Source organism: Apium graveolens, chromosome 11 (assembly GCF_009905375.1).
Source record: "Apium graveolens cultivar Ventura chromosome 11, ASM990537v1, whole genome shotgun sequence".
Classification (NCBI taxonomy): domain Eukaryota; kingdom Viridiplantae; phylum Streptophyta; class Magnoliopsida; order Apiales; family Apiaceae; genus Apium; species Apium graveolens.
In genome coordinates this window covers 84,410,038-84,421,219 of record NC_133657.1, presented here as the reverse complement: position 1 = coordinate 84,421,219, position 11,182 = coordinate 84,410,038, and the positions used below count along the sequence as shown (strand labels likewise).

Here is an 11,182-nt window from a genome sequence, read left to right as displayed (position 1 = left end):
GCAATCAGGAATGCTCTTACCCATTTCGCACAACAAATTGGAGAATCTCTGTGTGAGGCTTAGGATCGATATAAGGAGATGCTAAGAAAGTGCCTACACCATGGCATGCCTGATTGGATAATTATCAACTGTTTCTACAATGGATTGGGTCCTGCTTCTAAGCCCATGCTTGATGCAGCATCAGGAGGAGCCTTGTGGGCTAAAAGCTATGATGAAGCTTATGAACTTATTGAACTGATGGCTGCTAATAAGTACCAGAATCCTTCCCAGAGACTGACAGGGAAAAGTAGCAGGAATTCTGGAGTTGGACGCAGCAACTGCTATAGCTGCCCAACTTAAGGCTTTGACAATGAAGGTGGACACTTTGGCTAATTATGGAGTTAATCAAATTACTAGTGTCTGTGAGCTTTGTACTAGTGCCCATCAGACTGATCAGTGTGCAATTTCTAATAAATCAGCTCAGTTCCTGAGCAACTTCCAGCTATCGCAACAACCTGTGCGAGCCACCTATCATCCTAACAACCACAATCATCCTAATTTCAGTTGGAGTAATGCTCAGAATGCGGTTCAACAGCCTTATCAGCAGTATCCAGCTAAGCAGTACAACCCCCATGGGTTTCAGCAACCGCAGTATGCACCAAAACAACAACTCCAGCTGCAGCAAGCTAATGAAAAATCTGAATTAGAGGAGTTGAAGCTTATGTGCAAGAGCCAAGCCATTTCTATAAAAACCTTGGAAAATCAAATTGGGCAAATTGCCAATGCCTTGCTAAATCGTCAAACTTGTACACTACCTAGTGACACTAAAGTACCAGGGAAGAAGGAAGCTAAGGAGCAGGTAAAGGCAATTACTTTGAGGTCTGGGAAGGTTGCAAATCCCGATCACACTCAAGAATTGACTGAAAAAGCTGGGGTTGAGGAAGAAGCAAAGCAGCAGGATGAAGAAGTGGAACCAAGGAAGACTACTGTTGAGCACACTCTGCCTGAGGGTAATACAGTGGAGAAATAGAACTATCCTCCACCGCCTTTTCCTAAGAGGCTGCAGAAGAAAAAGCTGGAAAAGCAATTTGAGAAGTTTCTGGAGGTGTTCAAGAAACTTCATTTCGACATACCTTTCGCCGAGGCTCTCGAGCAGATGCCTAGTTATGCAAAGTTTATGAAAGGTATTCTCTCTCGGAAGGTGAAGCTAGATGATTTAGAGACTGTCGCACTCACGGAGGAATGTAGTGCTATGTTGCAGCAGAAGTTGCCTCCAAAGCTTAAAGATTCAGGAAGCTTCACTATTCCATGTACTATTGAAAAAGTGTCTTTTGACAGATGCTTATGAGACTTGGCAGCTAGCATCAATCTGATGCCTTTATCAATCTTCAAACAGTTGGACTTGCCTGATCCAAAACCAACTTATATGACCTTGCAGTTGGCCGACCGTTCTATTACGTATCCACGAGGTATTTTGGAGGATGTATTGGTCAAGGTGGATAAACTCATCTTCCCTGCTGATTTTATCATTCTTGATTTCGAGAAGCATAAGAAGATTCCCATAATCTTGGGAAGGCCCTTCTTGGCAACTGGCCGGACCTTAAGTGATGTGCAGAAGGGTGAGCTTACAATGCGAGTGTTGGATCAGGATGTGACTTTTAATGTGTTCAATGCTATAAAATTTCCTACTGATAATGAGGAGTGCTTAAAAGTCGAGTTGGTCGACTCGGTGGTCATATTGGAACTTGATCAAATGCTAAGGTCTGATGCCTTAGAAAAAGCCTTGTTGGGAAATTCAGGCAGTGAAGATGATGAAAGAGATGAGCAATTGTAATATTTGAATGTGTCTCCCTAGAAGAGGAAGATAGATATACCTTTTGGATCTCTTGGAATGGAAGAATTGAGCAAAGCTCCTAAACGCCTCAAGCGTTCTATTGAAGAAGCTCCTACTCTTGAGCTTAATCCTTTACCTGAACATTTGAGGTATGCTTTTTTAGGTGATGCATCTACTCTGCCTGTTATTATTGCATCTGACCTTTCAGGTAGTGATGAGGAAAAGCTTCTGAGAATTCTGAGAGAGTTTAAATCGACAATTAGATGGACTATAACAGATATCAAGGGAATCAACCCTTCCAACTGCATGCATAAAATTCTGTTAGAAGAAGGTAGAAAGCCTACAGTCGAGCAGCAAAGAAGACTTAATCTAATCATGAAGAAAGTAGTAAAGAAGGAAATTTTGAAGTGGCTAGATGCAGGGATCATTTATCCTATCTCTGGCAGTTCATGGGTAAGCCCAGTTCAATGTGTACCAAAAAAAGTGGTATTACTATAGTAGCAAATGAGAAGAATGAACTTATTCCTACAAGAACAGTCACGGGGTGGAGAGTCGGTATGGACTATAGGAAGCTGAATAAAGCCACTAGAAAGGGATCACTTTCCCCTACCCTTCACTGATCAGATGTTTGACAGGTTGGCTGGTCATGAGTACTATTGTCTTCTGGATGGTTATTCGGGTTACAACCAGATTTGTATCGCTCCAGAAGATCAGGAGAAAACTACCTTCACTTGTCCATTCGGTACATTCGCCTTTAGACGAGTTTCTTTCAGTCTGTGTGGTGCACCAGCCACATTTCAGCGATGATGATGGCCATCTTTTCTGACATGATAGGCCAGAATATGGAAGTGTTCATGGACGACTTCTCAGTATTTGGTGATTCTTTTGATGAATGCTTGCAAAATCTTGGACACATCCTCAAGAGGTGCGTTGAGACCAATCTGGTTCTCAATTGGGAGAAATGTCACTTTATGGTGCGTCAAGGCATAATTCTCGGGCACAAGGTTTCCATTAAGGGTCTTGAGGTGGATAAGGCCAAGGTGGGTGTCATTGAGAATCTTCCCCCACCTATTTTCGTTAAGGGAATCCGCATTTTTATTGGTCACGCGAGTTTCTACAGGCATTTCATCAAAGACTTCTCGAAAATTTCAAAGCCATTATGCAGTTTACTAGAGAAAGATGTCCCTTTTAAATTTGATGACGAGTGCCTTGCGGCTTTTGAGACATTGAAAAAGAGTCTAATCTCGGCACCAATCATAACTGCACCTGATTGCAATGAGCCATTTGAGATGATGTGCGATGCAAGTAACTATGCAGTTGGAGCAGTTCTTGGGCAGAGAAAGAACAATATATTTTATGTAGTCTACTACGCTAGTAAGACTCTAAATGGTGCTCAACTGAATTACACTACTACGGAGAAAGAACTTTTGGCTATTGTCTATGGTTTTGAGAAATTTCGATCTTATCTACTTGGGACTAAGGTGACAGTTTTCACTGATCACGCAGCCATTCGATATCTCGTCTCGAAGGACTCGAAGCCTAGATTGGTTAGATGGGTTCTTTTGCTCCAAGAATTTGAACTAGAGATCAAGGATAGAAAAGGAACTGAAAATCAAGTTGCTGATCATCTCTCGCGATTAGAGAATCCTAATGCTACTTCATTGGATAAGACCTTGATAAATGAGTCTTTTCCTGAAGACCAGCTGTTTGGAGTGCAAGAAGAAGAACCGTGGCTTGCATACATTGTGAACTACCTTGTGAGTAACATCATGCCTCCCGACTTATCTTATGCTCAAAGGAAGAAGTTTCTACATGAAGTGAAGTGGTATATGTGGGATGACCCATTTCTTTTTTGCCAAGGAGCTGACCAAATCATCAGGAGATGTATTCCTTACAACGAAACTGGGGGGATCTTGCGAGATTGCCACTAAACAAATTATGGGGGACATTATGGTGGAGAAAAGACAACAGCTCGTGTTCTTCAAGCAGGTTTCTTTTGGCCAACATTGTTTAAAGATGCGGATCAGTTCATTTTGAAATGTGATCGATGTCAACGTGTGGGTAATATTTCTAAAAAGGATGAGATGCCTCTTAATGTGCTTCTCGAGGTTGAGGTCTTCGATGTTTGGGGAATTGACTTCATGGGGCCATTTGTCTCATCTTGCAACAATCAGTATATCCTGTTGGTGATTGATTATGTATCGAAATGGGTTGAAGTTAAGGCTTTTCCAACAAATGATGTGAAAGTGGTGCTTAATTTTCTTCACAAGCAAATATTCACAAGGTTTGGAACTCCAAGAGTCATAATTAGTGATGAGGGGTCGTATTTTTGTAATCGCAAGTTCACTGTTGTGATGAAAAGATACAATATGAATCATCGCATTACTATGGCTTATCATCCTCATACAAATGGTCAAGCTGAGGTATCTAACAGAGAGATCAAGCGCATTCTAGAGAAGGTTGTGTGTTCATCAAGGAAAGATTGGTCTTTGAAGCTTGATAAAGCTGTTTGGGCGTATTGAACAGCATATAAGACTCCATTGGGAATGTCTCCGTTTCAATTGGTCTATGGCAAGGGGTGTCATTTTCCCTTGGAGCTCGAGCATAAAGCATACTGGGCTTCAAAGAAATTGAATCTGGACTTGGATGCAGCTGGAATGAAAAAGATGCTTTAATTGAACGAACTTGATGAATTTCGACTTCAAGCTTATGAGAACAACAAAATGTACAAGGAGAAAGTCAAGAGGTGGCACGACCGGGGTCTAGTGCTCAAGAAATTTGTGCCGGGGCAACAAATGCTTTTGTTCAACTCTCGTCTCTGTCTTTATCCTGGAAAGTTGAAGTCAAGATGGTCAGGGCCCTTCATAATCAAAACTGTGTTTCCACATGGAGCGGTGGAAATTTTTGAGAATGATCCATGCCAAGCATTCAAGGTAAATGGTCAACGGTTGAAGCATTATTATGGTGACACGACAAACCGCGAGGTGGTTAGTGCCGTTTTATTATCCACTTGATCTCAAGATTCTACGTCGAGCTAGCGACATAAAAGAACCGCTTCTTGGGAGGCAACCCAAGTTTGTTGTACATTAGTAGGTAAAGGAAGCAAGAAGAAAAGAGAAAAACACAAAAAAATTAGAAAAAGAAAAAATTTCAGGGCCAAGTACAGAAGCTGGGCGCGCCTGCGCTGTTCTAGCGCACGGCTGCGCCGTTTTTCTAGTAGCCCGCGCTTCTTTTCCAGAAGTAGAGTGCGCCCGCGCTATCTCAGCGCGCGGCCGCGCCAAGTCCCTGTTCAGAAAAAAAAATAAAAACAACAGTTTTATAAGGAAAAATCAGGATTTTAATTCCAAAATCATTTCAAACTCGATTTTTATTCTTCCACACCCCATAATTCCCTCTCCCAGTCAATTCCATTATTTCCACGATTCCCATAATCAATCCCACTTATATTCCTTATCAAATTCACACCCCTCCACCTATAAATACATACACTTATACACAACTTCTCCACCAATTCACAAACACTCAAACACGAATTCTCTCTAAACACTTAAGCTTTTATTCACTCTTTTTCAATCCGATGGCACCCAAAAGACAGAGAACTCAAGTTGGAAGCAACAGCGCCAATTCATCATCTACTGGTGGTGTAAGGCCCAGATTTTCTACTCCTGGGGATGAAGAGGAGTACACGAGGCTTCTCTCGAAGCCTATTGCTAAGGAGAGGGGTTTTTGCCATCAGGGAGTGATGGTAAGCTTTTGGAGATGATCCTTGAGATGGGCTGGGTTCCTTTTTGTGATGCTCCCGCTGCTGTGCCCATGAGTGTTGTGCGGGAGTTTTATGCCAAGGCGAAGGCGGAGAAGAATGGTTTCACGGTGGTGAGAGGGATGACTGTTGAGTACAGTGCAGAGGCTATCAGGAGGGTGATTGAGTAGCCTGCGAGGAAGGTGGGTCAGGACACATGGAACGATAAGACGCCAGAGGACTTTGATTTGGATCTTATTATTGCTACTCTCTGTGTGCCTGAGACTCATTGGAAGTTCAAGAGTGGCACTACTAATTACTCCATGTTCCCTGCTTCATGCATGAACAGGTATGCACGGGCTTGGAACTCTTTTATTTGTGCTAACATCATGCCATCTTCACATATGCATGAGATTACGGTGGAGCGTGCTTTTCTGTTTTGGGGTATTCTGCAGGGTGATAACATTGATTTGGGGATGGTGATATACCAGGGGATCCTGAGGTTTTTGAGAGGAGGTACTACTGGGGTTATTCCTTATGCGTCCATTGTGACAAAGTTGTACGTGGCAGTTGGTATTCATTGGCCAACACATGAGTAGCCTGAGATTTCCAGTGCTCCTATTAACAGTTCTACACTGCACAGTATGGTCGAGTGGTATAGAGGGAAGCCCAATCCTCAGGGGCTTGGTTACTCTTATGCTCATCTTCCAGGTGGTGTGCCTATGGAGGCAGCTACAGCAGGAGGTTCTCAGCATGCCCGGTGAGCAGCTTGGAGGGCTCAGTATGGAGAGGAGGCTAGACCTTCAGGATTGCGGCATAAGCAGCAGTAGAAGGAGGCAGCAGGAGAAGAGATGGGAGCTGGTTTGAGTTCGACGCATTATAGGCGTCTTGCGAGGAGGATGGATGTGATACACGACATCCATAGTCATTTTGTACGCGATCTCACCCAGGCACTTGGGACTGTATTTAGAGCCACATGAGTTGACATTCAGTGGCCATTTTTCGGTGAGGACTCCGTATATCTGCCTCTGGACACACCTGACACTCCACCCATTGAGGGTGATGATTCTGATTCTGAGTAGGTATGCCTGATTCATTACTATTACCTTCACTGAGGACTGTGAATATTTTAAGTTTGGGGGTAGTAGTTTAAGGAATATGTTTGTGTGAGTCTCATATAGTTTGTATGTTCATGATAGTTTAATTCATATAGTTGCATATGTTTTGCCATGTAGTTTTTTTTGGTAGTTTTTATGATAATTTGTTCATGTAGTTTCATGCATTTGCATTATTTTATGATTCCCTTAGATAATTTTTCCGATTAACTAGTAATATTGATGCTAGTGTAGTGATGTCGTATTTAGTGATGTTGAGTCTTGCTGGATTGATTTGCATGCTAGAGACATTTGTATTTCACTAAGTCTTATAAGTTGCTAGAGTGCTAGATCATAGTTATGATTTGTTGGTTTATCGAGGTTTAATCGCTTGTTTATATTTAGATTTATGATATTCTCTTAATAATAAAAGACATGGATATTTAAAAATTGAAGGAAATTGGATTTCATTGCTAGTTGTGTGGCTAGGTGTCAAATTGCTAGTAGCCAGCTCATATTTTAATGAGTAGTCTAGGGTTGAATGAGATGGAGCGAAACACACTCATTCAGAATTTTTGAAAAAAAAAGAAAAAAAGAAAAAAAAAAGAAAAAAAAATAATAAGTGTTATATATAATTGATCACGAGTGGGCTCTTTAGTACTCGAGTTATTAAGTTCATAGGGGAGTTTGTGCCTAGTGACCTAAGGCTTTTATAGTCTGGGATCCACTAACCTAATGCTCGTTACATGGGTGCCATTATATAAGTCTTTTGTGGACCTCATTCATTGCACGATCAAATAAGCATATGTGTTTTGTTTTGTTTGAATAAAAGCATGAATCCATGATTAACTCCGATATAAGAATTGAAGTGTTATAAGTTATTTTGAGTCTAGCTTTTATTCTGTTTATAAACTTGCAATTGTCTTGATAAGTAGTGAGTCATGGTTGTCGATCTAGTTGTGATAATACATCTGTAAGCATTTGCACACACGCATGTCTCTGGTATGTAGATTGATTTGTGAGATGTGATGGATCTTTATGCGAATAACTGCATTTACTGAAGTGTTGCTAGTTTATTGGTTTAGTTATTCTTTGGGGATCATTGCATTCATATTAGTTGCATTCATGTATTTTTATTTCTTGTTCTTTGAGTCTGTTTATGCTTGAGGACAAGCATCAATTCAAGTTTGGGGGTGTGTTAAGTGGCATTTATGACACTTATTTATGCTCTAATAAGCTTTGAGTTGGTGTATTTGTACTCAAGTTATTTGTGTTTTAACGTATTTTCAAGTGTTTTTGCATTTCAGGCTTTACTTTGTGAATCAGGTGAATTAGCATTGTTTTGATGCTAATATGGTGTTTAGGATGTGTTGAAATAAAAGCTTGAAAGATTGGTTCGAAGCTGAGGAATAAAGAAGAAGAAAAAATAAAGTTTTGGCAGAAGGCAGGCGCGTTCGCGCTGGTATTGCGCGCGGCCGCGCCGGGGGAACAGAAAGTCAGCGCGCCCGCGCTGGTGAAGCGCGCGGCCGCGCTGGGTCGGGATTTAAAAAACCTGATTCTTTTGCAATTTGAATTCTGGACTCCTGGGAATGTATGGACTGCTATATAAACATAACTTAGGTCATTTTTCAAGGAGATATTCAGATATCCAGAGTTTTCAAGATATCAAGGAGGGAGAAGACGACAAGAGGCCTTTTGGCATAATTCAACAAAGGCGAAGACGATCTAGTTTATTCTTGTGAATCTTTGTTTTGAGTTGTAATTTGGATGCTTATTTCTTGTTTTGATGAACCTATATTATTGTGTGTACTTGGTTTATTTATTCGTATAAAGACTACGTTTGCTATATCATGTTTCCATTGGAACCCACATTAGCGATGAGTTCAATTATGGGCTAATCGTTATCATGGAGTTCTAGCGGATTTATTTATGGATTTCTTTAGTTAAATTGTTTGAGGCCTTAGTGTGTGGTGATTGTATGATATCCTAGTTATGGTTGTGCTTATTCGTCTTATGACCGTCGCGAACTTATAAGATAGCGTGTTAATTCTAATTAAAGCGAAAGTGAATTTAAGGATTTAAAACTTGCCATGCTAGCATAGGTTCATGTATTGTTATGCATGATTCGTAGGTAATTTTACCCATCTTACTTGCCCTATGTAATCAAGATAGATAACCTTTGCTTAAACCGTCATGTTGTCAAATTCTATAGACATATAGGGTCTCAATATAATTGGTGCCTATTCAGCTTCTATCTCTTTTGTGGATGTCTGGTAGAATGGTACTCGAGCAACGAAAGTTGACGTTTATCAGTTTCGTGTTATCTGATTAGTGTCATCACCATTGCATGCTAGGGTTGAGAATAATAAAACTATTGAATGAAGTACTTAATAAAGTTAGAATCCCATATTTGTCATATATATTAATCCAGTCTATTTTATTCTCTTAGTTATAATTATTAGCGTAATCCTTAGTTATAAACATCCTCACTTTGTTATTGTCTTAGCATTGAATAATATCCATACATTATTGCTTAGGTGCGTAATTTAGATAGTTAACCAATATAGTCTCTGTGGGATCGAATTTGATTTATATCTTATACTACTTGCGAACTCGTATACTTGCATGTAATATTAGCGTGTTTTTAGCGACTAACAGCACGCAACACCAAGTTCATTTGATCATATTGACCTCTCAGTTATTCTTTCATTTCAACAATTCTTTTTAAAAAATTCAGATTTGGTAAGCACAATGGTGGGACTCCCTTTATGATATGAAATTCTTTTATCTTTGAACTTTCATGATTTTATTATCTCAAATATGCGAAGGTAGGCCAATCAAGTTGAGCTGAGTTACCTTGGTCAAGTCAAAGTAAGGCTATGTGATCGGATTACCAATATCAACAGTGGATTGCAATGCGATTCAAATATCAGTGGCGTATAACGAAGTCAGTCTCTTTCTTTACTTTTCTCTCTATTTATCTCTATATCTCTTTCTTTTTCTTTCTCTTTATCTTCCTATCTATTATTTTTTCTCTCTACCAGTAAAAGTGATTTTATTGAGAAATTGGTCAAATGGTATGGGAAAGAATAATGGTGCGGAGTGAAGCTCCCGTGATAACGACGTGGTATATGGAATTTCAGTGTTATGTGAAATTTTGAGAAAAGTTACGTGTACAAGATTGGAAAGTTGACAAGAAAATCCTTAGTACTTTTTTCTGCTGAATCCGAGGAAGGAAACCTTATAAGGGTGGTAGATTGTGATATTTTGTATTTTTCAGAATTATTATTATTAATATTAAAATATGTTTATGTGAGTTTATAATTTGGAAGGAATAAAATGGTGGATATTTTAATCCTGTTTGACGGGTTTGTGTTATTAAATGATAATGTACTAATTATTAAGTGTTGTATCGATCTTTGTTAATTTCTGTAAATATTTACTTAAATTTATTATTTTCAAAAGTTTATTTGAAAGCCGATCATTTTATTGATATCGGTAAATTGAGTTCATTTTGTAATATTAGGGATTAAGTGGATATTCTGTCAGCTATGTGTTGTATGTAATATTAATTGTGTGTGGCTCAGTTGTGATTGAGGATTATTTTTATTATTAATTACTGAGTTAAATCATTTTTTTTGTCTATAAAAGTAATTTTATTGAAAACTTATTTTTATAAGTATTTAAATTATATTTAAAATTATTTTATGACTTTATAATTTCAATAATTATTTTTGGGAATTTATAAAATTTAGAAAACAATATTACACCAATTATTTATCCCCCAAATGATTTTCTGATTGTATTTAATTGTAAATTCAGTATTAAATTCAAGAATATTTAAAAAATCATGAAAATAATATTTTCTTCAGTTTTGAATATTTCGAGAATTTTAAAATCATTTCGAAAATTTTAGGGTTATATTTACCCGCACGTTTGTTCGTTAAATCATAAAATGCGGATATGACACATGATTCAAAAATATTTTAAAAATTATATAAAATTTATTTTATTAGTTTTTAAATATTTTGATTATTTTAGAAGTATTTAGGTAATTTTTCGAGTTAGTTTCACTCGTAAATTTATTCGTTAAATAAAAAATGCGGGTTTGATGCACAATTTAAAAATATTTTAAAAATTACGAAAATTTTATTTTATTAGTTTTCAAAAGATTTTTGGAATTTAAAAGTATTTTGGTAATTTTTCAATTTATTTCTACTCGCAAATAGTATCGTTACTGTATTAAAATGCGAGTAAAAAACCAGTTTTCAGGTCATAAGAGGACACGTGTCAAGCAGGGACACGTGCCCTATTAATAGTTGCACATGTGTCTGTTTTAAAAAAAAGGGTCAGATAAACACAGCCACCGCCTTACCTTGGCAAACCAAACCATCCGTTTTATTTATTTTATCCACGTGAAACCCCCCTTTCCTTGTACAATAATACATACTCCCTCTCCTTCTGTCTCTATCTCTCCCCAGTTTATATACTTTTAATTTTCAAAAATTCATATCTCTCAAACCGTTCATCCAAATT

The 11,182-nt window shown here is 38.4% G+C and overlaps 1 non-coding gene across 1 annotated transcript; it reads right to left on the bottom strand.

The window, feature by feature from the left end:
- On the bottom strand, positions 1-107 carry LOC141699417 (small nucleolar RNA R71). The gene has a single exon (XR_012565881.1). It is a non-coding gene; the product is annotated as a small nucleolar RNA R71 (small nucleolar RNA).
- Positions 108-11,182: the final 11,075 nt, after the last annotated feature.